This window comes from Peromyscus leucopus, chromosome 10 (genome assembly GCF_004664715.2).
Source record: "Peromyscus leucopus breed LL Stock chromosome 10, UCI_PerLeu_2.1, whole genome shotgun sequence".
Taxonomy (NCBI): domain Eukaryota; kingdom Metazoa; phylum Chordata; class Mammalia; order Rodentia; family Cricetidae; genus Peromyscus; species Peromyscus leucopus.
In genome coordinates this window covers 27405594-27423503 of record NC_051071.1, presented here as the reverse complement: position 1 = coordinate 27423503, position 17910 = coordinate 27405594, and positions in this window count along the sequence as shown.

The window sequence follows — 17910 nt, the reverse complement described above, 5'->3', positions numbered from 1 at the left end:
TGAACACATTCAGCCCCAGGATGCTTTCTTGTAGGAAAGAAAACACAGCCTATTCTAGGGATGACAGCCTACTCCCAGGGAAAGAAGAGTCTTCCCTGTGCTTGGCTCTGTGATGTATACTGCCAGTGAATACTTGCTCAGGCTTCAAACCTTCCAGAGGCTCAACGACTTAATTTTCTTAGAAATTGTGGCTTAATGCAATGTCTGCATATTCTGTTCTTCCTATTCTTTGAATAGACTTTCAAATGATTCAATGCGAGGTGGGTAAGGCTGAAAGCATTGGATCATGCCTTAAGCAAGCAAAGAGATGTGACATGCACAGAGAGCACTCTGGCTAGAACAAACTTGACCCACAAACTCCAAACTGGAAGGTGATGATGTACAGCCCCAGAACCAACCAAGAAATCTCACAGTAGCTAGAAGCAAAGCCTGCCAAACAGCACTCACATAAAAACCTCAGTCCTTCATTCAGTAAAGGAGAGATTGCAAGCTTCCCAGAGTCTGTGTCATTGATTCTTCGTCTACCCATCCACTGCCCATTGGATCAGGGACAGCAAGACACCAGCTGCAGAGCCAGCAACATTCTGGCCCCCAACATAGGTTGCTTTTCTTTTAGTGCTGGCCTACTTGCTGTCCCAATCCCAGAATCAATATAGCACGTTAAGATGCCCCCTTTGGTGTTCTCCCATTTTCAATGAGTAGACCCCTCTTCTCAGTTTTCTGTTTTCCTACCCCAAGCAGTGAGTATTGGGGTCTTTTTTTCTCCCTATCTTTTCATTCTCCTCCTCCATTTGTTTTGCTTTTAGGGCACACCTTGTTAAATATTATCTAGGAAAAAGGAAGTGCAGGAAGAGAAAATCTCCCATGCAGCCATTGTCCCGATACTTTTGGGAATCATAGCTTGTATAAAATCAGGTACTACAGAGGAAGTCATCTGGTCTTTTAATGAACATTGTGAGGAACAAAAATCCTCCTCACTCTCACAACCCACATGATCATTATTGCTAGGGTTGTGGTCAGAAAGTTTACTTTCACAGAGATTGTCCTAAAGTTCAACTCAATGCCAGATGCCTCAAATGCCAAAAAAGTTTTCATTGGTCACATGATTGCATAAGCTCTCCCCAACTGTCTTTTAACATAAAGAGGGGAAAACCTCAGCCCAGAAAGTTAGAGGAGGATCCTCCAAACCCAGACTGTTCTGGACCTTTCCCTATTCCCCCATTCTCCCATGAAGGCCATACACCTGGATGACAGATCCACCAAGGGACTGGTGGATACAAGGACAGAAGCCACTGTAATATCATTTAATGATGCCCAGGCCTTTCCACATTGGAAACTTAAATATGACTCAACCATTACTGGAGTAGGAGGGGATAAGCCTTCTAAAGCAACCCTTCACCCAGTTCACTGGAAGGACCTTGACAGCAATCGGGTGATTATAGCTGATACACCCCCATACTCTTTGGGGTTGTGATTTATTAGAGGAAATGGAGGCTATGCTTGCCACAGATAAGACCTTTTATGAGGATAGTAACACATGAAATGGCCAGTCAATCTGGTAGAAATTCTAGACTTCACCCCCAATTCTAAGGGCCATAGAACCCGCACATATAAATATTCCAAGGCCAATACCATTACATTGGACATTGCATTAGCCTGTGTGGGTGTACCAGTGGCCTATTATAGAACTCAAAGAGCAATTGTCATTAGGCCATATTGATCCTTTCTGCAGTACATTTAACACCACTATTTTCATAATTAATTAAACGTCAGGAAAATTTTACCTCCTTAAGACTTAAGACAAATCAATGCACAAATGGAAAAAATGGGCTCACTTCAGGCAGGGATTCCACACCCAGCTGCTGTTCAACCAGGGTGGCATATTCTTGTAACAGATGTTAAAGATTGTTTTTTTTCAATACCACTGGCTCCAGAGGACAGACAGCATTTCACATTCACTTTCTGTTCAAACACCTTTTTCCCATTATCACTGGGTATTACAACAAAGTATGAAAAACAGTCCAATCATCTGCCGGTTTTAAGTTCAACAGGCCTTAGTTAGGGTCCCTGGTGAGATATTAATGATTCACTATATGGATGATATCCTGTTGGCTCTTCCAAGTAGAGAGACTTCAGGAGTTACCACCCCAGCTCCTTGAGGATTTAGGAGCTCTTCAACTCAAGGTGGCCCCAGAAAAGATACAATGGCTACCCTCATTTGCCTTCTTGGGTTGCCAAATTGGCAGAGGCGTCCTACCCCTTAATGCCTCTATTATAATACAAGAGTTCTATGCCCTTATAGGAACTCAGTGGCATGATTAATTGGCTCAAAGAATTTCTCTGAATTCCTGATGACGACATGAGACAACGGTTCTCCTTTCTTGGGGGGCATTCCTCCCCCTCCAAAAAAATAGAGTTGGCAGAGGGGGCCTGGAATCTCTCAAAGAGAGCTAGTAAATTTGCCTGTAATGTGTCCCTGAAGAAACATGATCCAAATGTTCCCCTGACATCCCTAGTCCTTTGGACTAAGGGCAGTGTATTGGAAGCACTGGGGCAATCAGGCCCCCTAATCTGGATTCATCTATCACATTCTGAGCTATCCCATGTCACCTCCAAGTTTGATATTGCTTTTGAGATAGGCATTAAAGCAAGAGCCACTGCCAGGGCAATCATGGGCCATGAACCAGACAAGATTGTTCTCTTTTTCTCCCTCCAAAATATCCAGCCCTTATGGGCAGACTTTTTCCATTCCAAAAAAAAAAAAAAAAAAAATGATGATGGGTTTTCCAGGGACCTTAAAGCACTTTCCCTGTGGAGCGTTTACCCACCACCCCCACAGTTCCCCAGAGTTTTCTTGAGTGTGAGCAGCAGGAAATATTACATAGAAGGATTTATCGTGTAGAATATTGTGGAGATAAACAGATAGAAAATAAAGGATAGCCTCGAGAGGGCCTGGAACCTATTCCAACAGGCCCCAACTGTCTCTGCCCCAGGGTTTTTATGGAGATGCCAAGGGGTGGAGCAAATGACCTCCTGCCCCAGCACAGTCAAGTGCAGACCATCTCAGACACCTGCACTTAGGCCCGTGGTCCCAATCATCCTCCATGTAGACCTGCTGGGTAAAGCCACAAGGAACCCAAAAACGGGCTCCCACTATTCCCAAGATGAACATTAGTCAGTCTTGTCACTCCTTGAGTTAACCTTAAGCCCGGGTGCTAATCCCTCAAATGTCGCTCTCCCTCAAGAGGCTATAGTCTTTATAGATGCCAATAAAATGAACTTTGGCCTAATGATCACAATGCCCAATTGCAAAGAAATAACTCACATTCAACTCAACCCAGGCTCTGACCAAATGGGAGAACTCCTAGCCATCCTTAAATTCCTAGAGTTGAGCCAGTTAGTGCCATAAACATTTTTTTTTTCAGACAGTCAGTATCCGACCCAGGTATGCAAGCTGTTGTCCTTTGCTAAGCTAAAAACCCTTAGAGATCCCATCTCCGTCACCATCAAAGTGATACAAGACATGCCAGACATTAGGAGGCATCCCTGGTCTATAACCCATATCTGATCTCATTTGGGCTGCAAGGAATGCTTGATTCAGGTAATGATAGGGTTGACAAGCTCATCATAACAGTAAATGTGCCCCGATTGGAAATGGCTCGACTACTGCAACAATTTCTTTTGTCCCCTCATAACGTGCACAAAAGTTGCGGCCTAACTGCCTATAGCACAATGCAAACATCTAACCCAGATCTGCACCACCTGAGCCTCCAATAGGACCACTAAATAGAGCAGGAGTCAACCCTAGGGCCCTAGTGTTGCTGGAGGGCTTCTTTCCAGGTTCCCCAAGCCCCGAAGTCCCACAATCCACTTATAAAATAATCACTCAGACACTTATATCACTTATAAACTGTATGACTGTGGCAGGCTTCTTGCTAACTGTTCTTTTATCTTAAATTAACCCATTTTTATAAATCTATACCTTGCCACATGGCTGGTGGCTTACCAGAGTCTTTACCTGCTGCTTGTCCTGGCGGTGGATGCAGTGTCTCCCTCTCCTTCTTTCTGTTTCCCCAATTCTCATTTCTCTTTGTCCCGCCTATACTTTTTACCTGGTCACTGGCCATCAGTGTTTTATTTATATAGAGTGATATCCACAGCACCCTAGTGTCCAATATGCTCTGGCAAATGGATATTACCCATCACCCCTGCTTTGGCAACTTAAACTGTATACATATTATAGTACGTACATACTCCTCATTTACCTTTGCTCTAGCAGACTGGGGAAAAGGCCACCCAGCCAATCAAGGCCTTAAAAACTGCTATGATGATCATGGGAGTGCCTTGGAGCAAAAATACAGATAATGGCCCAGCATACACCTCTCAACAATTTAAGGATTTCCTCAGGCAATTAAAAATAGAACACACCACAGGTATTTATATAATAGGCAAGCCATTGTAGAAAGAACAAACCTCTCACTAAAGGATGATTTATGAAAAAACACCCAAGGAATTGAAGAGGGATCCACACTTGGCCCTGGTGGAAGATCTGTTGAAGAGGAATGTCTTGTCATTTGATGATAAATGCCAGACTCCAGCCTATAAGCATTGGGCCTCTCTCCCCAGAGAAACACCACTCCCTCTAGTCAGATGGAGAGACCCTTTATCTAATCTCGGGCAATCTCCTGCCACCTTATTAACATGTGGGCGAGGATATGCTTGGGTGTTTCCACAGGGTCAAGCTAAGCCAATATGGATGCCAATCAGAGACATAGAGCCTGCTACAGATCAAGAACATCTCAAGGAGGACCTCTCCCTTTGCTGATAGTTCTGCTACTGATCCTACCAATGATTATTAAGGCCAAAGATCTTTGGACACTTGTCCCAGCCCCTCCTATACCAATGCTGGTTTCAGTAACTGCCCCTGCCTTTCCCAGTATATATCCAACCAATAGAATCTTGGGCCTCCCATTTAGCTCGCTGCTTAAGGCAGTGAGTGAATTACACTGCTGGACCTGTAAACCTGGTAGAAGCCATCTCTTTTGATGTGTGCCCCAATAATACAGGCTGCATTCCCCTTTATTCCTACTCCACAGGGGATTTTAAAGGAAATGGAACTACAGGAACTGTGCAAGGCCTCAATTTAACAGCGCCCGCCATTACAAATTCACATACAAAGGGCACACATGCCACTAAACAGCCCCTTGACACCTTTTGTCAAAAAATGCAAGACTACCCCACTGATGCCTAGTTGCCAACCCACTGGGACCCTTGTCTCTCTGCCTCTCTGCCCTACAAAGGGAAAGGGGAAAAGGACCTACGGATCTGGCTCTGAGCACCATGGGCCAATGATACACTGGGCCCCTTTAATTTCTGTCCCAATACCTAGAGTTGCCATTAGGCCTATGTTTGGCAATTGGTCACTATGGGGACCCAATGCTTGCTTACATATGAGAGCATTCCTATTTTTAAGTGGGGGGTGTTATTTTAATGGATCCGTTACTGCTAATGAATCAGTTGAGTCCTCCATTTCTATTAAACAACAAAAGAATTTTACCTTCAAGGGCACCCCCATCTGTGTAAGGACCCTCTTTTTCTTTATATTAACCAATTCTTCACAGCCTGAGCTGAATTGCACAGACAATATTCTGTCTCCGTACCTGCTGGAGTAGGAACGAGGTCACACACTGTTGCTATGTATTCCTGCTTCATTTGGATATCACTAATGTAACACACTATCATAGAGTGGAACAGAGGGAGCAGACTAGAAGAAAAAGAGACTTTAAAGAACACCAGCCCTAATGACCACCATCTGCTAGCTGTGGCACGTGGGGTGGCGGACACAGCCTTCCTGATCCAAATGGGCCACCGCCTCTACACTTAATGCTCAGGCTGATTCTTCTACGGCCATATTAAGTACTCAATGGCTGATCAATGCCCATTTTCGTTCTGCTATGCTTAATTTACAACAAATAGACTTATTGGATGAAGAAATCCAGACATTAAGATGGCTGGTAAGAGGAAACTTTGATCCCCTATTCTTTTATTTAACTGCTTATCGGGTATGGAATATAAAACAAGCCAGGAGTTGGTGAAGGGAAATCATTATTGGGACCATGGAACAAAGAGTTCTTAAACCTTATAGTACAACTCTCTAAGGAAATCTTAAGGCTGTACTCCACACACGTGAAACCACTGGAGGTGTCTACTAAAATCTTTGCTAAAATTTGGGATCACATAAAATCAATCTTTGACCCTTCAAAAATTATAGCATGGGGAATGAGGGGGGATGGTCCTCTTGATAATTCTGTTATTTAAGTATTTCCTACAGTACGAGTGAGACCCTGGACTCAGGCTGTGCAGAGTCAACTACTAGAAGAAAGCATCTTGTGGTGGTGACAAACCAGAGTATATATGTCAGACCCATAAGCTCTTGCGTTCCACTTCTCACAGCCTCCTATAAGAACCTCTGAGCCATTTCCCCAGAACCAACACACACAGAATCATCCCTAAGGGCAGAGCTGACAGTCTCTTCTTATAGATTATTGTAATGGAATCAGTCTCTTATGCTTCATACCATAGCACCACAAGGGCCCAAAATTCCTCATGTCACTTAGGTATGACCTGATTGCCCATAGTAGATACAGGTATCGACAGTGATGGTGACATTACCTCACCTGTTTGACACAATAATTTTATATGGAAAGCCACAGAGGTTTCCTAGTGAAAACTTACTCAAGGTCCAACAATCTGAGCTTGCTTTACCCAGCAGGGCTGCATAAGAGGATGATTTGACCACAGGTGTGGTTATGAGGTGTTTGGAAGGATCTACACTTGGCTGTGCAGTGTGCTTTGATCAAGCAAGGGGGAGGTCTTTAGCCCTACCCCTTGACATTGTTATGAAAAGCCCTTTTAAATAAATGGAAAAGGCCTTTGGATTTTGACCCTGGTCTTCCTGAAGCTATCCCTGTGTTTCTTTCTTCTTGAAAACTAGGTATTTCCAATATTTCTTATCCCTCTCTCCTCAAAAGAGCTGAAGGATGCTCACACTCAGAGCCTACAATGCAAGAGGTAGCATCAGCATCATAAAGCCTCTTGCCTGATGAGAGAGGATGGAGCAGATTTCTATATAAGTTACAGAAGAAAACAACCCTAGGATTCCCTTAATTTGGGCTTCTGTTCAAGACAGATTTCTGTTCTTCAGGCCACTCAGGTTTGGAGTTATTTGGTTATGGTTACCCTTGTCAACCAACATTCCTTATTCCTATGCAGACCTACAACACAGTTCCCCTTTCACATAGAATACTTAGCTCACAGGGAAGCAGATCAGAGTTCCTCTTAGCAGCAGGCAGAGCTCAGATGAAAATTAACTATACTTATGCCTCCCCCTAGGCAATCTATGGGGCAGAGTTCCCTCCTCTTTTTAGGAAACAAGAGGAGTAGAGAAGCCTGGAGTGGATGGATACTCCAGCTCATCAGCATCCCTTCTCCGTGGGAGCTAAGGCCCCCCTATAGATGTGCTTTGGGAAGGAACAGGCCTGGGGAGAGAGGACAGAACAGATTTCTCTATTTGTTTCTTCCATTGCTGCTCCCGTCAGTTGCTGGTCTATTTTCTACTGTTCTCAGTTCCATTGGAGTTTTAGTTCTGTTGAGCTTCTGGACCCATTAGTCTTGATCAAGCTAAAAGAATATGCACATCACCAAGGGACACAAGAGGAGAGCATCCAAATAGATAACATGTGTCCAGTAGCCTCATTGGTGTCTAGAGTTGCAGCAACTGGCTAGACAAATGACTGAAAATACTCCTTCCATTTCAAAAGAAGTTAACAACCTCACAACCAGAAAACTAGGCAAACACTGAGGCCTGTTACTGACCCTGCATTGAAAGCCACAATCAAAACAGGAAAATTAAAATACTGGAAGACCCTGGTATTAAATCCAAACACAGGACCAGATCAAGAACTTTAGAGCAGGGATAAAGCATCATAAAACTTCAGACATCCATCAGGGGATGAGCTCTGTCCTTCTTGGAGTCATTGAAGAGCACAGTGCAGTGGTCAGGTAGTTTAGGGAGCAGAAGCTGAATATGTGAAGGCCTGAATGGGACTGTTAGCACGAGCTAGACATGTCAGGGACCAAAGCCTCAGTCTCACTGAAAAATAGCAACACCCCATCCTCACCCCGCACAACAGGGATGAGACTGATGGATGGAAAATATCTCCTCTGGTCTGTGTATAAACATTGACAGCATGTACAGAAAAAGTACATCCTATCATTGTCTCCTGGATATTTAGGGCTGAAGACGGCTCCCTATAGAGATTGTTCCTATGGAGATTAGCTCAATTTACTTTCCTGGTTCATATGTTTATAACAAATACCCTGAGCTTCCATTGAGATTCTGACGCTTCTCCATCAGAGAACCCAGTCCATCCCATCTTTTCTGCCTTGTGGATGTCTTCTCTCCATTTCTTGCCACCCCACTCGGGTTCATCCCTGGAGTTGTGCTGACTGTGGCAAGAAGTATTCATCTTAATGCAAGAAGTACTCCTCTTTTGATGAAGAAACACAGGCAAAAGGCTACATTAATAGCAAAACAGTTCCTGTTCAGATCCCATATTTTAAAGAAACTTCTTCACTCAAATGCACACACCAAATTTCTCAAAATGGAGCTTACTGAGAGCCAAACAGACTTGTGCAGCATACTTGATTGTTGTTCCCAACAAAGGGCCTATGAAAAAATTTTGGCTTTTTAGGTGGGTGGTTTTCCCAGCTGAACAAAGAACCCATGGAATCCTTTGAAAGTCTCTTCAAAGAACAGTATGATACCATCCATCACTTGGAAACAAATTGAGGAATGTTGCTCAGATGTGTGCTCACCTTTTCTAAACAGACTCACTTCCATGGATGTAGTGGGTGGCTGTCTGAGCCATGCCCTGATGCATAGCTTCTAGTGAGGTGGTAGGTGACTACACCTGCCTATGACCTGGAAGTACTTGCTCCATGGTGCATGGCCGCAGTGGAGAGGGGATCCTTAAGACCTGGGATGATAAACTATCAACTCCCCAGTGACAAGCCTCCAAACCTATGAGCCTGTGGGGGTCATTCTCATGCAAACCACCACCCTGAGACTGCTCAGATTCAGAAGAAATGAATGTAGTTTTAGAAGCCTGCATAAGCAAGGAGTGCGTCCAATATGGAGGGGAAACAAAGGCCTCAGGGGACTTCAGTGTCAACCCCAGAACAGAGGTGTGTGACACTGGTGAAAACACACGTCAGAAGCCTGGCCCCTGAGCTGACACCCCATCTCAGTGCACACTTGAGCTGAAAGCTTCTAGGCACTGCTTCCTTCCAAGCTCCCCTGTGAGTTGAGGCAGAACTAATTACAGTCTTCAGACAATAGGGACTCTTCTTGGTGTCGGAACATGAAGAAAAGTTCTCAATGTACAGCAATTTTGAGATAGTGTTTCCACATGTAGCCCAGGTTGGCCTCTACATTCTGGCTATCCTTCTGCTAATCGAGTGTGGAGATTCCAGGTATGAGTTCACATGCCCAGCTTCAACTTTGAGCTTCTCTTGGCATATAAACTGTTGTAATGGTCACCTATTTTGACATTTGAAATTTTCCTTTTTATTTAAAGATTTTAATACAAAGAAAATTTCTAAAATATGTTTAAAACCAGTTATTTTCATATGTTATATTCCAACCATGGTTTCCCCTTAATCATTTCTTTAAAACTTACCCATAATTACAATTACACTGCTTAAGAGGGGTTTAAAGACAAAAAAAAAAGCAGCTCTGAACTAGCTGCTTCCAGATTTCCCATTTCAAAGTCTGAACCATCCCATTCTGGATGGTATTTCTTGGAAGCAGAAGGGAGAAAACACCTAAAGAAAATGCACTACCTGAAGAGCATCAACACAAGGTGGATACTGGGGATTTGGGGATGTATTAGGTGTCCATCACTCTTCCCCCAAGGATGCTCACATTTCAGAGACCATGATGCAAGAGGTTGTATCAGCATCATGACTGCCCCTCAAACCCACCCTCATAGCAATTTCCTCTTTTTCAGGCCTCTGATGGCCTCCCATCCACTGGACCACTTCAGTGGCCACTTCACATGGCCACTCAGCCTCAGGCACAAAGCACTTTCTTCTGAACCAGGGCAGACACCATATGTTCACAGGGGTAAATTTCAGAAACAAGCCCCACCACTGAAAATGGCCCAGCTCACAGTTCTGAGGAAGGGTGAGTCTCAGAATGAGGAGGCAGATTCAGTCCTTCACTGTCATTGCAGTGTGCTAACCTGCCATGTGTGTAACCCTCTGATGAAGCCGGTCCTGTTTGAGGTCCCTTGACCCCTCCCTGTGGGACTTTAGGCTCAGCATTTCAGGCTTCTCCCTGAAGTCTAGAACATGTTCTATACCCAGTGGTTGCATTGAACACAGCTCCAGTGTATGAATTAAGCCTGTGAGTGGTAGCTATGATGGGGACTGATGCCAGGGTCCCATGTGGAGACATATCAGATACCCTAAGTGCATGTGCCAATGTTGATTGTGATGGGCACAGTAATCAGCCTCTTGGAGTCTAAGAAAGCAAAGCCTTATAAAGCTTCTTCCACTAGAGGGCAGCACAGATTCTGCTTTAATATACCACAGTTTTGCTAGGGCCAATATTTCAGAGGATCAGTCTCTCTCTTCCCACACTACCCTAGGAATTTTTAAATGGACCAACCAACAGAACTACCACGGATCCCTGACCCTTTCAGGCACTGAAGTAGAACATTAATGAAGTGGAGGCTAGCACAGGCAGGTTTCATAAGAAAAAGGGATGGCCAATTTCATTTGCCATGACCACAGATTCAAGGCTGCTACTAGCCTTGCTAGCACTTCAGATGATTTAACTCCTGTACAGTCATCAGTGGCAAGCTCAGAAAATAGTTCTCCATTTCTCTACATGGCTGCACTGGCCATTTGTAGAAAAACTTGGCTGCACCGGATTTTTGCAACCCAAGCAGAACCAGGGCTTAGTTTTAACCTGACCCATGCATCCTAGTAAATATCCTCGGCTCAGAAGCTTCACCTCCTTCTAATTACTTAGAACATTCAAACCCAAAACACAGCTCCCATGCAGGATGAGACAAGACATCCAATTGAGTGGAAAAATCACAGGAATGATCAATAACCATGGAATCTACACATCCCCTGCCTCAACCTCAAGGCAGAATGCTCTATATACTTTGAATTCTGGAGGAGTAGATAGTTTATTACCAGTTATTTTAGGTCCCCCTAAGTAAACCCAGGACTATCCCAAAACCTTTCTACCTCCTTTTTGAATGCATATAATGTAACATCCTTGTGCTTTGCAGTAACTTTGGTGACCACAGTAACACATCTAGAACTCTGGGACAAAGAGCCTTCCTCACTGGTAACCTGACTTGCATAATCATTCCACATTATCTTATTGTGATTCACTATCACTTGAAATATAGCCTGAAAAGTTTAACTTGACATATATAACAGGCTTGCAGAGGAGAAAATGCATCAGATTCCTCCCTTCAAGGAATTTATTCTTTCAACTGTGGGAATGCTGTCAGCAGGTAGGGATGGTCTCAGCTGGAGAATACCACCTCCCCTGGGTAAAGTCTTCCCAAGAGCATTCCATGCCTGGTGACAGAAACAGACTATCATGTTGCTTTTAAAAAGACAAAAGAGTCATGCAATAAGCAGTTTCAATTGGGATGGGAAAAGAGTCTTTCTCAACTACACCTGACCTGAAAAAGTTCAGGACAAAAACCAGGAACTCATCCCTGGGGCACAAATGGTTTTGTAATTCTAAAGATAAAATAATGCCACCTAGCTGGACATGGTTTTTCTTTTGGGTGGGGGACAGAGGATGTAGAGGAAAGAAGGAAGTTGTTATCCCTGCCATCCAATATGTGGTGCCCAGTTTCAGAGAAACCCCAAGGATCCAGAAGTTTCCACAGAAAACTTATTTGCAAACACCGGAAATAAACTTGGTCAAAATGAGAGATCCCTTTAGCAACAGTACTTGCTATGAAGGACTGAGTCACAGAAATGAACCATTAACACATGGAAGAAGATATAAGAATTGCTTTCATAGTTCTAATGGTCATTTTGGGGGGTGAGGTGGTCGTGGTTAAGTACATAAAAATACATTCAATGGTAAAAATATAAAATCCATGTGCAGTTCCACACCTTCAGAATGGCTGTTCTAACTGTACAGAAGTTCACTGGGGTTTATAGACTTCGGGCCTTGATAGCTTTATGGCACACTTTATTTGCAATCATTTTATAATAAAGTTTAATGAAACAAATGCCACCTCCTCAGTTCCTCCCCAAGATGGCATCTGTTATCTTCTTTACATTCTGCATACACATCAGGTATCACAAGCAAACAGAAGGTTTAGACTTGAATGATCACAAGGCAAACAGACTCACAAATGGAAAGCTCACCTCAAAAACACATTTAAATTCAGCTCACAGGGAGATTGTTTCCCTAGGTAAAAGATGCTGCCAGATCTAACATCTTATGAAGTAGCTCATCTTATGAAAGATCTAGACTTACAGCATAGCCAGAACTTGGTGAGCTACAAAGGAAATAAGCTCACATCCCTACCCAATCAACGATAGGACACAAATGCCCATTGTGCACAGAATACTCCTAGAAACTCACCAGCAGCAGTGTCATCCTCAAATGTCAGAATGCCAGCATGGCAACCAAATGGTTAATTATCATGAGGAATTATGATAAAAATTAGATCTGCCACTTGACTCAAGAGGCCAGACAGAAGACATGAGTACTCAGATGGAGGCAATAGGGAATCCCACATGCTACAGCCTGCACTGTGGCTGTGAGGGTGCCTTACGTACTCAAAAAGTTCATACCAAAGGCCAAACACTATTGCCTGACAAAGCAGAGAAGTATCTGCATAATTCTGTACCAGCATTAGTGAGAGCACTCCACTCTCTAGTGACCAATATTGAGAGCTCTTTATCTAGAAGGCTTCTATGAAACACTGCTTATCACTATAGCATCTCATTCCTCTGGTTCCTCTGGTGACAGCTGACCTCACCAACTACCTTAAAGATAAAATATTCTCCCCTATGTATGGTCGTTCCTCATCTAATCAGTATCACTTCCTTCCAAATACTAAATGGCCACTGGGAAGTGCATACAGAACTTGAGAGATCTAGACAGCAATTGTCCTGACAACACTGACTTCCAGTGATTCACAAGAAGCCAGTCACTTCTGAGGAGACTAGCATTTGGGGACTATTCAGTATGACAAAAATGAAAAGTTCTCAGACACATACAAAGTGAGAAAAAAATCCCTGAAGAAGCTCCTGAGGGGCAGGAGGACCTGCATAATCTTTCTGACAGTGCTCATCTAGAGTCAGAAAGAGCAATATTGCTCATTCCCTCACTACGTCCAGCATCTCATGAGGTCATTTCAGCAGATACTCAAATTCCAGAGTCAATGAAGGTACAAGTCACCACAGGTTTCAGTTCATCACCTCAGATGAGACATTAGCACAAAGGTGGCTGAAGTTGTGTTTTCAATCACTCCTGTGACACTCACAGGAGAGTCACATGATTATGGAAATTATTACTAATTAATGAAATTAAAAGATATCTACATGATTTTCAGAATTGTTTCTTATGGGGCGTTTACCCACCACCCCCACAGCTTCCCAGAATTTTCTTGAGTGCGAGCAGCAGGAAATATTAGATAGAAGGATTTATAGTGGAGAATCTTGCGGAGATAAACAGATAGAAAATAAAGGATAGCTTCAAGAGGGCCTGGAACCTATTCCAATGGGCCCAGACTGTCTCTGGCCCAGGGTTTTTATAGAGACGCCAAGGGGTGGAGCAAAAGACCTCCTCCCCCAGCACAGCCAAGTGCAGACCATCTCAGACACCTGCACTCAGGCCCGTGGTCCTGATCATCCTCTATTCGGACCTGCTGGGTAAAGCCACGAGGAACCCCAGAACGGGCTCCCACAGTTTTCTAAAGTGACCTCTTGGGCAGCCAAACTCCCAGGTAGCCTCACCCACTATCAGAAAGACACCATGGGTTCTGTAGACTCAGACATCCTCATTGCAGTAGTAACTGTGTGACATGCATCAGTGAAGCAAGTGTTGTAAAGGATCTGACACCAACTCCCACCATGAAAAGTTGTGTTTCCTTGAGGTTTTAGTCTGTAAGACAATTCCAAAAATGTCAAACAGTAGCAGAACCAAGAAGCTGTCAGATTTCAATGGAGGCGATGTCAAGAAAAAAATTATGATAATGGAGCCTTCCTAAATGTCATTTTGTGAGTTTCCACATGTGTCCTGTCAAAATACTCTCATTCTAGCAATGAATGGGTGGGAGATACCTGCACAGTATCATGGCATCCTCTAGAAGAGAGAGTCAGACAAGGCTTCCAGATAGGGCCATGCATTAACAAAGTTTCTACAGCTATCCAATTATGAAATATTGTTTGTTTGAATATAAACTTAGAACATCTAGAAAGATCCATTGCAGACAACTTTAATACAATAGTAAAGTGTGACAAGGAAACTACCCTAGAGAGAATTTCCCACTAAAAGGCTGTGGAGAGAGTGGAATGCTAGATTCAGGTTCCAGGATCTCAAACTCCATGGTCCCAAACAAGTACTCCACTTTTGAAAACCTCAGGATGGACTCTGCCTTCCTTAGTTCCAGGCCAGCACTGACCTAGGCCCTTCCTAGAGTCAGTTCCAAGTTGGACTTTAGGAGAGACCAGGGCATGGCACTCAAGGTTGGAAAGCTAATGACCTTTTCTTTCACAGGAATACCAAGAGCAGCAATGGTCCTAAGACCTCTGTGACAGGAGGACACACTGATACTTCCAACAGAGGTGCTATTGTGAAACTCTACATTGAGGCTGTATTGTGCAGCTGGACATAGTGCACATAGAACTTTACTTGTCAGTGTCTACTAGGTTCTGAAATCCTCGCTTGTGGCAAACAGCCCACACAGGAAGGACACAAACAGAACTCCCACATCTAGTGAGGCTTGAAAGCATTCCAGAGCCAGCACTTTCTCCTGCTCCTGAAGAACACTATGCTCCTGGTCACCTGACACAGTCCCAAAGGGATGGAAACCAGGACCTTCAGAAGAAACTTCCTGAAGTCTCTACACAACCCAGGGTTAGATAGCCCGCTCAGAGCTTCTAGCTCTGAAATTCAACATTGCAGCCACAGGCACCACACAAAGCTGTGAAAATAATTTATATTCCAAATGGCATAAGGTACAGAGATCCAAGGAAACAATGGAAGGGTCTATTTCATGGCCTTCAAAGTGAAGGCTAAATTCTACCTAGAAAGTTAAGACTCTGGCTGAAATCCTAAGACAACCAAAGCTGACTTGAGTGGGACTCCAAGGAGACTCCTAAACACAACCAACATCCAAACATTGTCCTGAAATTAGGAATCTAGACATGAGGTTGTTAGGGGTGGACAGTGAAGACAAAGAAGGGAGGTGTTCCCAAAGAAGCATTATCTAATGAGGAAAAGGCTTTGCTCACCCTCTGTGGAAGAGCCAAGAAACAGAGGCGAAGGCACAGTGATGGAAATATACAGTGATGGACTACACAGACCATCTTTGGGTTCTTGGATCAGCACAGATGCCTGTAGCAGAGCCTGGTACATGATGATGTCTGAGTATTTATTACCTTAATGAGAGGAAATGGAAAGGCAAAAACCCACCAAATGTATGTTGACCTGGGCTATGTTCTTCTGGAAGTCATGAAGCATTCTCAGGGATAGCAAGGAAAAGACATAGATATAATAGTCTGGGTGTTGCAAGATCCATAAATGGCTGCAGCTGACATCTGTACACAGCCAGCTTTGCTGACTCCAGGATCAGCCATAGTGACACTGTCTAATGAGGGCACAGAATACACAACCTGCAAGCTAGCACAGCTTAACTATGGTAAGGGACATGTCTGCAGCCATCTGTGTTACACAAAGCTATTAGAGATGAGTCATGTAGTCTGTGGTGATATTTGGCTTGTGGTCTAACAAATAAAGCTTGCCTGAAGACCAGAGTGCAGAGCTAAGCCATGTGTTAACCATAGGGGCCAGGCAGTGGTGGCACACACCTTTAATCCTAGGACTTGGGATCTCAGGCCTCTAACCCCAGCACTGGGAGGTGGAGAAAAAGTAATATGGCTGGACTGAGAGGAATATAAAACAGGAGTTCAGGTCCCTTTTAGCTGAGGATTTCGGGGAGGTAAGTACTAGTAGCTGGATGCTCTGCTTCCCTGATCTCTCAGCTTTTACCCAATATCGGATTCCAGGTTTTTATTAATGAGCACAATTAGGTATCATGCTAGTTGTTTATTCTCATTACATTACAACAGTGAAGGCCACTTAGCATGCTATATGATAATCCATACCACTTCCACATAGACATGATGGCAATGTCACAAATGGCAACCTGTCCTGTTCACAAATTCCCTTCTAGAACAATGTTTGGTCTATAGAGATTTTGTTTTCTATGACTGGAGTAAGAAGATCATAAATCTATAGGCTTTTTTTAAACAGAGATAATCATGGCCCAGCCTGCCTTTTTGAGCATCCACCCACAGCCACTATCATGTGGGGCAAATGTGTACTTGTCATGTATCAATGTCTCTTGTTCTCTGGTGAAATTTAAGTGATAAGAGTTTCCACATATGTGCATTTTTGTCCCCCATGACAAATTATGACTTCAACCAAGCCACACCTTGTGTAGAAACCCATTAATCACAGCTTCAGTCCATTCCAGACATACAGCATTCACTAGTCTTTCCCTCAGCATCTACACAAAGTACATATGGACCAGGGAGTCAGGTTATAACATCAGATCCATACCCTGGGCAGAAATATGTGCAAGCAGGTGTCAGCATAGTAGAGGTCACTGCCATGTCTTCAAGTCTAGTGATCACTATCAAGTGGCAAGAATTTTCAAAGGGAAATAATGGATGAGAAGCCTATTCTAGGCCATAGGAAGTAAACTAAGAGGAAGGAAGGGCCCAAGCACTAGTGAGGGAATCATCCTGTATTTCATAAGCATATACATTCCCCTAATTCTAACATAATGTAAGAGTGGCACAACTATTCAGAATCCCACCCGTGAAAGCCCATAGGTGAGTTGGAAATATCTAGGAGGTCTAGGAGCATCAGTGACCTTGCTTTCCCAAACTAAGAAGAGATGGTGCCCCTGAAACATTGTAGCAGTGAGGAAGGAAAAACTTTCTTCTTCTCACATCTGGACGTGCTAGCAGTAACTAGGAAGAATAGTCCAAGGAAGTTGATAACCTCTTATAAGTACAGGATACCTGGCTACAAGAATCATCCATCTGAGTTTCAGCACCATAAGGTTGAGTTGAGACAAACTGGTAATTTTGGCATCAGTTACCAACAGTTTAGAACTATGGGCAGCTACAGAGAAGCTACAGGAATCTTGAACATGTATCAAGTCTTTCATCATAAGGAACCACACAGAGACAGAACTCACACCATGTTGAAGCTTGTACTTCCACACCTGAGAACTGAGCCACATTCCTTCTCATACCTCAACATTTTCTTGGGGGGTGGGGTTGTCACCTGTAAACCATGCATGCCCACTTTCAAGAACATAAACAGTTTGAGTTGTTTCTTGGGCTCCTTGATTTATCAAAGCTTTGAATCTTAAGCCCCAAGTGCTTAGTTTCTTCCCTGAGTCTGTCTGTCATATGTGTAGACAATAGTCGACACAAATCTTTGCCCATTCTAAACAGGCATTCCTGAAATCAGCTTAACTTCAGGGGATATAGGCATATGGAATGCTTCTGTTTCACTATAAGCAATAAAGTCATTCATACTAGGTCCTAGACTCA